At 37.0% G+C, this 16641-nt stretch overlaps 1 protein-coding gene across 9 annotated transcripts in view; it reads left to right on the forward strand.

Moving 5' to 3' along the window:
- Positions 1 to 246: 246 nt before the first annotated feature.
- LOC133653943 (ERC protein 2) overlaps positions 247 to 16641 on the forward strand; it is a 421278-nt gene continuing 404883 nt past the window's right edge. For all 9 annotated transcript variants that reach the window (XM_062053792.1, XM_062053798.1, XM_062053795.1 and 6 more), the window contains exon 1: positions 247 to 685. The gene's annotated coding sequence lies outside the window, so the exon portion shown is untranslated. The remainder of the gene's footprint in view (positions 686 to 16641) is intronic.

The raw sequence follows: 16641 nt of genomic DNA on the forward strand, positions 1-16641 counted from the left end.
CACTGCTCTAAAACCTTTGTGTATATTTTGGACAGACTATGAGTATTACTCGTTTGCAATTTCCGGTTCTATTTGGCTGTTGTTGCACACATGGCGTATTTGTGTTTGTCTTACAATTGAACAAGTGCCCCTGGCTTCAGCCCGCACCAATTGAATGATGGCGACAATGTTGCTGCTGATTATGTGGCACTGGTTCAGTCCAGCAGTCCAGTCGTGCACGCGCCAACAGTTGCGTGTGCGCGCCCACACAATTAGTGATGGCAGGAGAGGTCAGGAGTTGGGCGGATGACACCGCGAAAGAGCTCACTGCCAGGCGGCGTTCACCGTACAAGTGAGCCACCGGTTGATGGAGGAGAGGTGCGTGTTTTTCCGTCCTCAACATTACTCCAACACATGACAACGACAAGGACTGAGTTGGCGGCGCAGATTAATGATTACGTAAAGCATCGGACTACAGTAGCATGCAGCCGCGGGCTCTCATATGAGCTGGAAACTAATCCTCTAATGTAGTCATAGTACAATTGTAGGCGAATGTATCTCGTTGGAGACTCCTTAAATAGACATTATAACAGGCAAAGGCGAGTTTGTAGGTATGTTCCACCGAGGGATTCGAGCCCTCGATGTGTGACGTCAGGCAAAGCAACTACTTTTGTCCCGGGCAACAGCTGGCCGCTTCTACAACAAGGTAAATGGAATACTTGAAATCTACTTCATTGTTTTTAGAGAATGTTGAATGATGGTGCATGTGTTTGTGTTAGCTAGCTCTTCAAGAAGTGTGTACTGTTTAATGAGACACTTTTGCCCGGTGCATGGTGTGCTGCAACATCCCTTAATGCAGTGGTCCCCAACCTTTTTGTAGCTGCGGACCGGTCAACGCTTGAAAATTTGTCCCACGGACCGGTAGGGGGTATTTAAAAAAATATATATATTATTTTTTTTTACATAAATAAGTACAATCATGTGTGCTTACTGACTGTATCCCTGCAGACTGTATTGATCTATATTGATATATAATGTATATATTGTGTTTTTTATGTTGATTAAATAAAAAATAAATAAATATTATTATTATTATTATTTTTTTTTTAATTTCTTGTGCGGCCCGGTACCAATCGGTCCGCGGATCGGTACCGGGCCACGGCCCGGTGGTTGGGGACCACTGCCTTAATGTACCAACACTTTGCACACGGCCTTGATGATGCCCCACTAAGCATCCCAAACTACATTCATTGTCTGAAACAATGAGGGATGAAGGATTGACAGCTGTGTTATGACTGACAAGCAGATTTAACCAATCCCTCAATTGCATGTTGGGCAGAGACCACCAGCATCCAATCCTTTTGGATTAGAGGTGGGATTATGACTTGGATTTGCCTATGATTTGCAGACTGTTCCAATATCTGGCCCATCCCAGATTGAGTTGACTATGTCCTGATTCCCCAAGGATAATGTTTTACCTACAGACCTCAATACCAAAAGCCTAACACACTTTCTACAATTGTTTGTAAATGTGTACAGCTCCACTAATGGACATTGGAGTGTTACTTTCAAAGGCAAAATGAAAGTATTGCTAGAAACATCATTTTATATGGGACTTTATTGTATTATATGTATAATACATGTTCCAAAAAGAAAAAAGCATAAAACACAGTATATTTAAATATACTAAATATAAAAAAGGGAATAAATATTCAAAATAATCTAGTTTGGTTACGCCATCATGAGCGCAACACAAGGTTGTAAAAGTTTCAACTACAATTCTAAATAAGATGTCAAAAGCAAACTGAAATCAAATGCACAGATTGATCAATACCTATTTATGATGATTTATCAAAATATAAAAAATGTACTTAAACAGAACGCTCATGATGGTTACACCAAAAATTAACGCTATGAATCGCATTTTTCCAAGTTTTGGGGCATTTTTATGCTATTTCCAAGCATCTCCTTTTTTATATCGTTGATTTTAAATGGTCAAACTAATGCATATTGTATATGCATGCCCTAGTAAACAAAAAAAAAGTCATATTTATTTTGATTGTTACATTTTAAAGTACATTTGTGCAGGTGGGTGCGAATGTACCCACTACCAGAGCTGTACACAAATACAATACATTGCAATTAAATAATTTGGAGTTTTAATGGATTGGATTTAGACGTAGACAAACTTTATTGATCCACAAGGGAAATTGTTCCACACAGTAGCTCAGTTACAAAGGATGGAAAGGGTAAATACAAAATATTTACCTGGTGGGTGTAGTAGTTTGCAAGACTGACTCACAGTCAGGAGATCCGGGTTAAAATCTCTGTTGGAACATGGTCGTTGATCTTTCCTCTGCTTGTGAGGTTTTTCTTTTTTCCTCCTTCCACATCTCAATGACATGCATGTCAGGTTAATTGGAGACTCTAAATTGTCTAAAGGTGCGGTGAAAGTGAGTGTGAATGGTTGTTTGTCCATTTGATTGTACCCCGCCTCCCTCTAGGTGTCAGTTTGGATTGGCTTCAGTTCACTGGTGTCCCGAATGTGGACAAGATATATAAACAATTAAATCAATGATGAAACACAAAGTAACATTTAACATATCATTTTTTAAAAGTGTTTTCTCTTTATTCTTGCTTTACTACATGATGTTTCTGGGCCTTTAATGTGCCACACATTCAATTGAAGCAGTATCAGGATTGCCGATGCCATGTTACAAGACAACGCTACCAAAATGTGTCATGGATGTGTCTCAATTCAATCAGCTAAAATTTCATTGCATTTTAGCTGATTGAAATAACATCTAGAAATAATAACACAATTTCTAGATGTTATTGATATAAGTTATTTATTTTGTTAGTCTTCTTGTATCCTGTAGGGTAATCCAAATAGATCATCATTTGAAAGCACCCTTACTTCAAGCGTTAAGTTGTACAAAACCCTAATGTAATGATATGATAATTTGCCCAGGCTATCTATTTGTATGCATATGTATATATGTGTGTGTGCTTGTATGTATGTATGTATGTATGTATGTATGTATGTGTGTATGTATATGTGTATTTATGTATGTGTATATGTTTTTGTATGTATATGAATGTACAGGCCTCGAATTTTAACTTTTTAAGGTCAAGGCAAGTGTTGCCTTAAAGGAGGGCTCATATTTTAGGGCACCAAGGCAAGTTAGAAGGGCACCAAGGCAAACATTATTTTTCTATATATAAAATAGATAAAAAACAGTGTTCATGTATAGGGTTGGGTATCGTTTGAATTCGAACGATTCCAATTCCGATTCTTTGTTTCGATTCCAATTCCTGACGATTCTCGATTCCGATTCTTTTAAGAGGCAGGGTCAAAAAAAAGTTTAGGATATTTTAAATGAGCTAGCTAACCTACAGTCTTTCTGAATGAAATAGTCTGACATTCTCCATCAAATTTTAATTCTATTAACTTTTTATGAACTTTACTATAAATTCCTCACAGGGCTGTTTTCCACTAGAATATAAATATCAAATCTATGAACTTGAATATAAATATTATAAATTATGAATACATTTTCCCAGGGGTACACTTTCCTCAAGAGAGCTTTATTTTTGAAAACCTCATGAAAACACATTTACACACAAAAGTGTATGATGCTGCAGGTACTTAAAAATGTTACCGTGCTCCCACTGATGGGCTAACCTGGTGCAGAAAAGCAAATAAACAATAAGAAACAACTTGCAAAACCCAGTCCAGATTAGCAGCAGGTACAGTATAAAATCAGAGACAGTTCTTGTTTGGGAAAATGACCATATCCGCCTTCTCAGGCAGGATGCGTGAGCGTTCTGGACATATAGTGTCTCCTGCTGTGGAAAATACACGTTCGCTGGGTGTGGAAGAAGCTTGAACGCATAAATAGGAGAAAGCGAGATATGACAGCAAAGGATAAGTCTTTTGTTGGTTCCACCACCATGCAGCAGGGTCGTCAGACATAAGTATCGGTGGAACGTCCTGGTACATCTGCAGCTCTCTCTCCACTCGTTTCTTGATGGACATGGAGCTCTGTTATTTCGCGGTTATTTCATTTTTTTTTGTAAAGTAAAGCCACACTTTCGACCGCCGACGCCCGCTATCCATGCTTGAGCTTGACTGACTCGCTCGGCTATGCTAACACTTCCGGCGGTGGGCGCTTCTTCGTTGGTGTTCAGCGGCTTCTTCTTCCGGTTCGGCGGACATATTTTTTTCCGGTCGGCGGACTGGTATCGAAAATAGGAATCGAAATTTAAACTTTTGAACGATTCCGGGAATATCGGAAAGTTAGTCCCGGTTCCAATCGATACTCGATATTCGATACCCAACCCTATTCATGTATGACCAAAGTAATAATTACGATTATTGTTATCAATATTGAAATCATGATTACTGATTGTTAAGGAAAGCAGTGTTTAGGTGTGAACGTAATACCATCATGTCATTCGTAATGTCTAATAAAAAGACTATAGATAAGGTTATCCATATATTTATAGACAAATATTAGTTTTTTTTATTCTTTAATAACATCAACTTGTCAGCTTTTTGTCATTACATGATGCCTTTATCTCTCTTTTTACATTTTGATAGAGAGAGTTTTTATTTTTATTTTTGTTTAAGATATGTACACTTATATGTTCATGTAGATGATTTATAGGGACAGATCCATTAAGAGTTTGAGCAGAAATATGTCATACAGGAATTAACTATACACAATAAAACATTAACAAAATGCAGTGTCACATGAATGTTTTTTGAAGTAACACCTTAGTGACATGAAAAAAACACAATTAATGTAAAAAAAACAACTGGCGTTTACTTTTTGATATAAAAATAAAACACAAAGCAGTTTGGCTAATGAAGATGAAGTCTAATAAACAAGCTTTGTTCTTCTCCAACGCCTCCCTAGTGTTTCAGTACAACAGTTTGGCTAACAAAAAAACCCCCGGAGTGATACCTCTCACATCAAATAAACAATCTTCACTGCCTGCGTTCAATTTGATGAGATGACTAAACATTTTAGCTAGTATTGATGTTATCTGAAGACTAATACAGTTTGCAGTTAAATAAAGGAGGAGTGAACATCCCAGTAAACAAAGTAAAGACTTTATAAACAAATTGTGACAACGTTCACGACACATCCCCTTCTGCAAAACATCAAATCGTTTTCTCCTTCGCTGTATACTTTTAGTGTGGGGACAAGTGAGTCTGTCTCCAATATTCTCCACACGTGTCTCCATCTAAACACAGCAGTGCACTCTTAAACACATGCCGGCAAGCAAGGGAAAATAACGTTAAACCAAGCGCTTGGTATTTATATTATCATTTGGTGCAGCCGGGCCAGAGCAGGAGGGGATAAAAAGAGAAAAAAAGGAAGACAGAGGGGGAAATTGTGGGGACAAGAGGGGGATAAGACAGAGAGACAAAAACAACAGCAAACACAACAACAACAATAGAGCAATATCAGCAAATACGATATGTACAAATATGATGGTAAAAATGATAGCAAAGAAGCAGTTAGCGAATATAACATACATTCCTATTGCAATCAAATAACAATTTTGACATTAATTAACATAGCAAACAAAGACTCCTAATTTGGCTGCTGATATATGCAGTAACATATTGTGTCATTTCTGATCGTATTATTTTGTCAAAATTATGGGAGACAATCGGTTAAAAAATATATTTTTATTCTACTTGTTCATTTACTGTTAATACATGTTTACTTTTTGTTTTAACATAATCTATTAAAAATGTAATAATCACTTAATCTTCTGTTGTTTATACACTTTCCTTAAGTTTTTTGGTGATACTGCACATTTGCGTATTATGTTCTTAAAGTTCTCCTGTCCAGAATGTATTTCAAGGGTTTATAAACAATAAAAAAATGACATAACATATTGGGATAATAACATTTTTTGATGTAATCATTTTAGTATCAACTATATACGACTCTTGTTTGTTGTATCGAGACAGTTGATGTCTGTGTTGATCCACCCATGGCATTTGTTAAAATTAAGGAGCGCTAGCTTCCTGTTAGCGGTTAGCTATTGTATCCTCCTACGGTGTGTAGTGAAGCATGGTTCGATACTTCTTAGAAACAAAGTTTATTTGTCCTCATGGAGGCGAGGATTAGTGATTTAGAAGTAGCTAAAATTCTGCCGTTTGCAAGCTAGCCATGTTTTAAAGCACCTCTTGCAGAGCGGCACTTTTTTCTTTATAGCTTCACCTTTTATTGTTATTTTTTTTGTCAAAATGCATCCATTCTACCTCTTCTGTCTCTACAGCGTTTCTGCTTGTAAGTCGTGTGTGTTTCCTAACATGCGCCTCTGATTATACTGTATTACCAGCAATTATCACAACTTGACCAAAAGAAAAAGTACTGGTATATTTCAGAGATAGTATAGTACTGCTTTAGTTCATTAGTACTGATTGGATACAAATGCTAAACTAAAACCAACAGCATTGGAAAGAGCATAATTTGACATGTAAGAGGGATGTGTGCTATGGCTTTGAGTTGTTTTTTTCCCTTGGCCTCAGTCTGGACCCCCTCTCCAGAGGCCTGGCTTAGACCGATATTTTTTTCTCACCCTCCCCCATTGTTTACCTGTATCTCACCTTTTTTGTAAGGGGCGCTGGAAGTTGGCAGACCGTCAGCGATCCTGTTCTGTCTCCCTGTAATGTTTGTCTGATCTTGAATAGGATTGTGCTGAAAATTGTAATTTCCCCTCGGGTATTAATGAAGTATTTCTGATTCTGATTTGGATTCTGATTGATTGAGACTTTTATTAGTAGGTTGCACAGTGAAGTACATATTCTGTACAATTGACCACTAAATGGTAACACCCGAATAAGTTTTTCAACTTGTTTAAGTCGGGGTCCACTTAAATTGATTCATGATACAGATATATACTATCATCATAATACAGTCATCACACAAGATAATCACATTGAATATTTACATTATTTACAATCCGGGGTGTGGAGGGGGGTGGGGGGGTTAGGTTTGGTTGTTATCATCAGTCATCAACAATTGAGAACAGAGAAATGGATATTGGAACAGTGTAGGTCTGACTTGGTAGGATATGGACAGCAAGAGGTCTGAGAGAGAGAGAGAGAGTGAGAGAGAGAGAGAGAGAGGAGAGAGTGAGAGAGAGAGAGAGAGAGAGAGAGAGAGAGAGAGAGAGAGAGAGAGAGAGAGAGAGAGAGATGAGAGAGAGAGAGAGAGAGAGAGAGAGAGAGAGAGAGAGAGAGAGAGAGAGAGAGAGAGAGAGAGAGAGAGAGGAGAGAGAGAGAGAGAGAGAGAGAGAGAGAGAGAGAGAGAGAGAGAGAGATGAGAGAGAGAGAGAGAGAGAGAGAGAGAGAGAGAGAGAGAGAGAGAGAGAGAGAGAGAGAGAGAGAGAGAGAGAGAGAGAGAGAGAGAGAGAGGTGAACTTTAATTGCGGTTTTGAAGGAGGATAGAGATGCCCTTTCTTTTATACCTGTTGGGAGCGCATTCCAACAAAGGTCTTAACTCATTCTCTTTCTATGCCACATAAATGTGGCATAGAAACAGAATCTGGGTTTAACGTGGTTAGTGGAGATCCCCCTGGTGTTGTGGTTATGGCGGTCATTTACGTGATGAAGAGAATATGAATACTTTTAGATATTTAGGGAAAGTAAATTAAAAATTAACTTTTATCTTTAATTATGATCAGAATTTCTGGTTTTGTTAGGCCAGGAGAGAAGGCCTTGTTGGCCCTGATGGCCCACCCACTGTATATATATATATATATATATACATATATATATAGTCGTGGTCAAAAGTTTACATACGCTTGAAAAGAACATAATGTCATGGCTGTCTTGAGTTTCCAATAATTTCTACAACTCTTATTTTTTTGTGATAGAGTGATTGGAGCACATACTTGTTTGTCACAAAAATACATTCATGATTCATGATTCATGTTTGGTTCTTTTATGAATTTATTATGGGTCTACTGAAAATGTGACCAAATCTGCTGGGTTAAAAGTATACATACAGCAATGATAATATTTGGTTACATGTCCCTTGGCAAGTTTCACTGTAATAAGGCGCTTTTGGTAGCCATCCACAAGCTTCTGGCAAGCTTCTGGTTGAATTTTTGACCACTCCTCTTGACAAAATTGGTGCAGTTCAACTAAATTTGTTGGTTTTCTGACATGGATTTGTTTCTTCAGCATTGTCCACACGTTTAAGCCAGGACTTTGGGAAGGCCATTCTAAAACCTTAATTCTAGCCTGATTTAGCCATTCCTTTACTACTTTTGATGTTTTTTTGGGGTCATTGTCCTGTTGGAACACCCAACTGCCTCTAAGACCCAACCTCCGGGCTGATGATTTTAGGTTGTCCTGAAGAATTTGGAGGTAATCCTTCTTTTTCATTGTCCCATGTACTCTCTGGTAAAGCACCAGTTCCATTGGCAGCAAAACAGGCCCTGGTCATAATACTACCACCACCATGCTAGGTGTTCCTGGGATTAAAGGCCTCACATTTTCTCCTCCAAACACATTGCTGGGTATTGTGGCCAACAGCTCAATTTTTGTTTCATCTGACCACAGAACTTTCCTCTAGAACGTCTTATCTTTGTCCATGTGATCAGCAGCAAACTTTAGACAAGCCTTAAGGTGTGCTTCTGGAACAAGGGCTTCCTTCTTGCATGGTAGCCTCTCAGTCCATGGCGATGCAAAACACGCTTGACTGTGGACACTGCCCCCACGTTCCAGCAGCTTCCAATTCATTGCAGACCTGCTTTTTTGGTGGTTCTCGGTTGACTCTTGATCATCCTGACCAATTTCTCTCAGCAGCAGGTAAATAGCTTCCGTTTTCTTTCTGATCGTGGCAGTGACAAAACTGTGCCATGCACTTTATACTTACGAACAATTGTCTGCACCGTTGCTCTTGCTGCTTTAAAATGGCTCCAAGTGACTTTCCTGACTTGTTCAAGTCAATGATTCGTTTTTTCATATCTGTGCTGAGTTCCTTTGACTTTCCCATTGTCGCGTTTGTAACCGAGTCTAATGACCGCATAACATGAGCCCTATTTAAATGGGCTCAGAGAAGTCAACAGGTGTCCGTAAATCATAATCACTCACTTGAAGTAATAGGCCATGCCATTAAGCTAATTTGATTTGATTGTAACTTTTCTACATCACCAACATTGATAATGTATGTTGCTGTATGTATACTTTTGACCCAGCAGATTTGGTCACATTTTCAGTAGACCCATCATAAATTCATAAAAGAACCAAACTTCATGAATGTTTTTTGTGACTAACAAGCATGTGCTCCAATCCAATTTTTGGAAACTCAAGACAGCCATGACATTATGTCCTTCACGAGTGTATGTAAAATTTTGACCACAACTGTATGTGTAATGTACTATAAGATTTTTTGTTCAAATAAAGCCAATACTGCCATTTTTTGTGGTCCCCTTTATTTAGAAAAGTATAGAAAATTATTGAATTTCTTCTTGCAATCCAAGAACAATTTCTTTAGGTGCAGACATCATAGAATAAACATTACAAAGTATCTCTAACAAAGCAAATCGTAATGTCAGACATTTTTATTTTGTTAATGTCAGGGTTTCCCCAAAACTGGCAAAATACCTGTGGCGGTGGGGGCGTGGTTAGGGCGTGGTCGATATGACATCATCTCATTATTTGCTATGATGCCATATATTCTTTAAAAAGGCAAAACATGTGACTATACATTTAAAACAAATTTGTTATTAAGTTTAGTATTAACAATATATAAATTTTATTCTACATAATATTGTTTTGTTCTATTTTAACTTGTTGCTGCTTATTGTACTCATGTGCAAGTATTTTTTTTAATCCTTTAGTCATTCTTTCTTTAATATAAAATACTGTCAACAAATCTAGCATCTATTTATGGTGTTATTTGAGACTGACGTCACACTTGCTTTGCGTTGCTGGGAGCCTTTCTCTCATTAAAAGCCGCCAGTGTCATCTTAACTTGTGAAGATTGCTGTCCGTGGGTATATCTCGAATATATTAAAGTACGTCCATTTTGACCTACAAATATTTTGCCATTATTTCTCTGAGACTAAATGAACCACTGATGTCATGATAAACATAATAATAAGAGCAGTAGCGCTGAAAGGCTCAAAAACAGAAGCCATCTAAACTGGTACCTCTCAACAACTCTGCTCTTCCCACATTATCTCAGTTTCACTGTCAGACCTCAACATTCCTCTCTGTCCGTCTGTTACCAGCCTTGGGGTCATGTTTGACCCCCACCTCTTTTTCAAAAATCATGTCTCCTACATATGCAAAACCTTCTTCTTTCAACTCCGAAGCATCTCCAAACTCCGTCCTTTCCTCTCCTCTCCCTCCCAGCTGCGGAGACGCTCGTCCATGCCTTTAGCAGTGGTGGGTGCAAGACTATAAATAGTCTTTAAGCCAAAATAACACTTAAACTGAATCCAGATCCTGAATTAAGTTTTTACGATTAGATTTTTCTTCAAAGCAAATGTTAATGAGTGAAACAGAGAGTAAACCAGAGCCCTAAAAGATATTGGTTTGGTTGAGTTTGCATCCAAAACCAGCCATACTGGAGGAGGATCAAATGCTTCATATTGTAGCCAATATTTAAGAATTCTAATGTTAGTGGCCCAGTTGTAAAACTTAAAGTTTGGCAGTGCTAATCCTGACAATTTAGGTCTCAAATATTGCTTACGTAACCTGTGAGTCTTTTTTATTCTAAATGAAGTCTAAAATATGACCATTTAACTTACGAAGGAAGGACTGAAGGAGAAAAAGTGGTATACACTTGGATTGTGGCTAGTGCAGCCCTTTGAAACACGTGTGATTACGGGGCTATATAAATAAACTTTGATTGATTGATTATGGAACAAATCGCGGAAAAACATAAATTTTAACAGAGTTGACACGAGCCACTGTAGATAAATCAGGTAAGGACCAGGGATCAAAATCTCCCTGGATTTTGGACTACAGTGAAACAAAGTTGACTTTATAAAGCTGTGCAAGCGTATATGTGACCTAGAGACCCAAGTATGTGAAACTTTGCGAGGCAATTTTGAAGGGGGAATTGTGCAGAAGATATTAGATATATATTTATAGGAAATATTTCACTTTTACCCAAGTTCAATTTGTAATCAGACACATGCCCAAAAGCGAAGAGAGTACTTAAGGCAGCAAGGAGACGGAGATGTCCGAGACTTATGAAAAGAGGTCATCTGCATAGAGAGATACTTTCACCTGGACATTTCAGTTTCAGTTTCAATTTATTTGGAACATGCATATGATACAATGTAATGCATCACACAATTCCAGTTGTTTCATTACAGCACGTCCGAAAAGGAGTAGGAAGACGCAGAGTAATACCATAGCAATTGTATCCAATTTCCTTGTTCTCTGTAACAGAACAGTGAACAAATAAATACTAAATAAAAAATATACCATAGTAAGCATACAAATATTAAATGCATAAATAATCTTTGTCTCAATAAAAAAAGGAAAAAAAAAGGGTTCAAGATGTTCATCATAATTCTTGTTCTGTATACTTTGTGAACACTTGTAGTTTGAACCGTCTCTTAAACTGAATCATATTGGTTCTTTGGTTAATCCGTTCCATAATTTAATTCCACATACTGATATACTAAAGGTTTTAAGTGTTGTACGAGCATACAAATGTTTTAAATTCGATTTTCCTCTTAGGTTATATTCCTCCTCTTTTGTCGAGAAGAATTGTTGTACATTCTTGGGTAGCAGGTAATAGTTTGCTTTATACATAATTTTAGCTGTTTGCAAATGCACCAAATCGTTGAATTTCAATATTTGTGATTTAATAAACAAAGGGTTTGTATGTTCTCTATATCCAACATTATGTATTATTCTAATTGATCTTTTTTGTAACACAGTTAGTGAATGACGCACACATTTGAAGTTGTTTCCCCATATTTCGACACAACAACTCAGATATGGTAACACTAGTGAGCAGTAGAGAATATGAAGTGATTTTTGGTCTATAACATGTTTTGCTTTATTCATTATTGATGTGTTTCTTGCTACTTTATGTTGTATGTTTTTTACATGAGATTTCCAATTTATAATTTTTCCATTTTATCATCTATTATTACACCCCCAAATTTGTTTTCTTTTACCCTTTCAATATTTCCTCCGTCTATCTGTAATTGTGTTTTACTTTCTCTTTTATTGTTACCAAATAGCATTATTTTAGTCTTATTGAGATTCAAAGATAGTCGTTTTTTTGTCAAACCATCTTTTTAATTTGTTCATTTCTTCTGTTATTGTTTGTATTATCTTCTGTGTGTTTTCTCCTGAACAAAACGCTGTTGTATCATCTGCAAATAATACTAACTTTGAGTCCTTTGTAACTTTACAAATGTTATTCATATAGAGCAGGAGTGCTCACACTTTTTCTGCAGGCGAGCTACTTTTCAATTGATCAAGTCGCGGGGATCTACCTCATTCATATATATGATTTATATTTACTTATTTATGAAATATATGTTTTTGTTAACAAGTTAAAGGTGTTTAATGATAATGCAAGCATGTTTAACACATTTAGTTAATATTGTTAATAAATTAAAGGTGTTTAATGATAATACAAGAATGTTTAATACATATAGTTAATATTGTTAACAAGTTAAACGTGTTTAAAGATAATACAAGCATGTTTAACACATATAGTTAATATTGTTAACAAGTTAAAAGTGTTTAAAGATAATGCAAGCATGTTTAACACATATAGTTAATATTGTTAACAAGTTAAAGGTGTTTAAAGATAATACAAGCATGTTTAACACATATAGTTAATATTGTTAACAAGTTAAAGGTGTTTAAAGATAATACAACCATGTTTAACACATATAGTTAATATTGTTAACAAGTTAAAGGTGTTTAAAGATAATGCAAGCATGTTTAACACATATAGATTCCTTTCTTTCATGAAGACAAGAATATAAGTTGGTGTATTACCTGATTCTGATGACTTGCTTTGATAGGAATCAGGCAGTGGTGCTGATAACATCCGCATTTTCAAATGGAGGAGAAAAAAAGTCCTCCTTTCTGTCCAATACCACATGAAAGTGGATGGTTTGTGGCATCTTATTTGTCCAGCTTCCATACTCCTTTGTATACACTTTACAAGAAATACATTGACGGCAAACTCCGTAGCTTGCTAGCTTGTGCCTGCCAGCTTTCTGAGACTCTTATTTTGTTAGTGCAGGCAGGATGAAGCAGCGCTTTTATTGTGCAACTGTGCAGTCGGTCTTTGGAGTTTTGACGACAGGTACGGCGCTGTCACGCCAAATTTCTTCCCCCCTACAAAAACCTTCCCCCCCCCCCCATTTACTTACTGTTATTAATTTCCGCATATGTTCACGAGTCAAATGTGCATTCAGTCAGGAATATCCTCAAGTTAATTTGTCCGATTAATACAGACGTTTTGTTAACGCTATATTATAAAAAATAAAAATAATTTTTTTTTTACAAACACAAGCTATGGGATGACGTGACCGGAAGTAAATGGGAGGGGGGGGGGGGGAGATTTTTGTTGGGGGGAAGAAATTTGGCGTGACAGCGCCAGAGTCTGTTGAAATAAAAAGTGTTTCTCGCCTTCCTGTCGGTGATTTTTTCTTAATAATGAGCTGGCAGCAGCCAGCGTCATCTCAGAAGACCCTCGAGTGCCGTAAATGTCAATCAAGTGACGAAAGTGACGTCATAGTGAAGTTTTATGATCGCTCATTTTTAGGACTATTTTTTTAATGCCTGGCTGGCGATCGACTGACACACCCTCCGTGATCGACCGGTAGCTCGCGATCGACGTAATGAGCACCCCTGATATAGAGATTGAACAATTTTGGTCCGAGTATTGATCCCTGAGGTACGCCACAAGATATTTTTAGCTGTGTAGAAGTGTGTTTGCCTATCTTTACGTATTGCTTCCTGTTGGTTAAGTTGCTTTTTACCCAGTTCAATACCAACCCTCTGACTCCATACTGTTCTAATTTGTTTATTATGATGTTATGATTAATTGTGTCAAATGCTATTGTTAAATCCATAAACACTGCAGCAGCACATTTTTTACTATCTATTGCATTTGTGATCTCTTCCGTTATTTCGATTAATGCCATTGATCTTGAGATGTTGGCTTTGTATCTGGTTGTCTGTGAGTGTTTTGTTTTTATTCATGATTTTGTCTAATCTGTTATTGAACAGTTTTTCAATGATTTTAGAAAATTGTGGAAGTAGAGAAACAGGTCTGTAGTTTGTAAACTGGTGTTTGTCTCCAGTCTTATAAATCGGTATGATTTTTGCTATTTTCATATTGTCTGGGAATTTGCCTGTTTTAAATGATAGGTTGCTGATGTATGTTAAAGATTCTGAAATCTGTTCAATAACCTTTTTTTATCGTTTTCATATCAATTTAGTTGCAATCAGTTGAGGTCTTGGATTGACCTTTTTTCACAATATTGATTATTTCCTCTTTTGTCACTCCTTCTAGGAACATAGAGTTGGGGTTTCTATCTATGGTGTCATTCAAGTTCTCAACTGACTCAGGATCTGTAATCTTTTCCTCCAGATTTGGTCCAATGTTCACAAAGTACTTATTGAAGCTTTCAACTACTTCGATATTGTCATTTTTTACATTTCCATTTAAGAAGTATTTAGGATAGTCCTTTTTAGCACCGTTTTTTAATAATGCTATTTAGGATGCCCCATGTTACTCTCATATTGTTTTTGTTCTGGTCCAATAATTGACTGTAATATTCTTTTCTACTTGTTCGTAGTATGCCAGTTAGCTTGTTCTTATACGTTTTGTACTTGTTTTCTGCTTCTGTAGATTATTATTAATATATTATTATTATTATTATATTATTAATGTTCTATATAGTGTATTCTTCTTTTTGCAAGCATTTCTCAGTCCATTTGTCATCCATGGTTGATTATTTTTATTTTGCTTCTTACTAAGTTGTTTCAATGGACAGTGTTTGTCATAAAACATCTCGAAGGTATTAAAAAAAATACCATATGCATCATCTACATCATTTTCACTGTAGACATTGTCCCAACTCTGTTTTCTCAGATAATTTTTGAGAGCTGTCATACTTTGTTCTGTACATATTCTTCGAAACAAATTTTTGTTATCCATGTTCCTCTTCTTGTAGTTTCCGTCATAGATTATGAAAACTGGCAAATGATCACTGATGTCGGATATTAGCAGGCCACTTGTGGTATTGTTATCAAAATCATTGGTAAAAATATTATGAATAAGTGTGGCGCTGTGTCCTGAGATTCTGCTCGGCCTTGTGACTTTAGGATATAAACTCAGGCTATACATTGTGTCAATAAAGTCATCTATGGGCTTTTGTTTGTTAGGGTTCAAGAGGTCAATGTTGAAGTCTCCACATACAAAGGTTATTTTTTGACTGATTTCAGTAAAAGTTGCCCTAATCCAGTTCTCAAACGTATCAATGTTTGACTTCAGTGATGTATATAATATACAACTGATCAGTATGTTTTTGCTTTTTTCTTGACATATTTCAATGCGCTATTCATCACGCACCTTGCACACACTAAAGACCTCTTTCAAGGAAAGCTGTGTCCACTTGGTGATGTTATTGATGTAGGATGTTGCAGATCTCCCTTGTTTTCTTCTACCTTCAATCTTACCTTGTGTAACATTTTTCATGATGTTATAGTTTTGGTGCCTAATGGCATGTCCAAAATATTTTAGTTTTCTTGATTTTACCATGTTCAGTAGTACAACGTTTGTATTTAGCTGTTGCAATATACTACGGTTACTTTTCTTGCCCGTCCAGCCGATCCTCAAGATTCTCCTATACTTACTTGCTTATGGTAGTCCATCGTATCCGATGATGACTTCCACTTCTTCTATTGGTGAGTTTTGAGGTGACTAAAAAGTCCAATACGAGAGCCACATGGTCTATTGCAATGGGGGCATATGAAGTCAGTGTTTGTTGTGGTCTTGGCTGCAGGGCCCATCTTCCTCCTCTGGCGTTTCCCTTCCCTCGCTGCGCTTCTCTCCTCTTCAAAATGTTGAAGGCCTGCATGGCAGAGTTGCCTCCAGAGAGGGCGATCTGAGGCAGAGCTTTCCAGCTGTGTGTGCTGTATTCCACACCTCTTGAGGTGTGGAATACAGAGCAAGAGATTCTCCTATAACACCACATCTCTGCTGCGTTTATTATTTTCTTCTTCTTTGTTTGTTATGGTAATCCTTCACATCCATATAGCATTACTGGCCACATCACTGTCTTGAAGACTTTCAATTTTAATGCTGTAGTAATGAATCGGTCTTTCCAGATGTTATTCAGCTGTACCAGTCTCTTTTTTGCCTTTCCAATTCTTGCTATAATATATTTTGTGCACTTTCCATCTGCTGATTTTATGAATCCAAGGTACTTTAAATGATCTGATAAACACCCGCAATAAGAGGGTTAGTACGAAGCGCTATTGGCAGAGGTTCAATGGCAAAAGCAAAAAGCAATGGGCTTAGTGGGCAGCCTTGCCGTGAAAAACGGTAAAGGCAAAAATATTGGGATTCAGTATTATTTGTCCTGAACGACGCCTCAGGAGATGAATATAGTAGCTTAATC

This window comes from Entelurus aequoreus, linkage group LG07 (genome assembly GCF_033978785.1).
Source record: "Entelurus aequoreus isolate RoL-2023_Sb linkage group LG07, RoL_Eaeq_v1.1, whole genome shotgun sequence".
NCBI lineage: Eukaryota > Metazoa > Chordata > Actinopteri > Syngnathiformes > Syngnathidae > Entelurus > Entelurus aequoreus.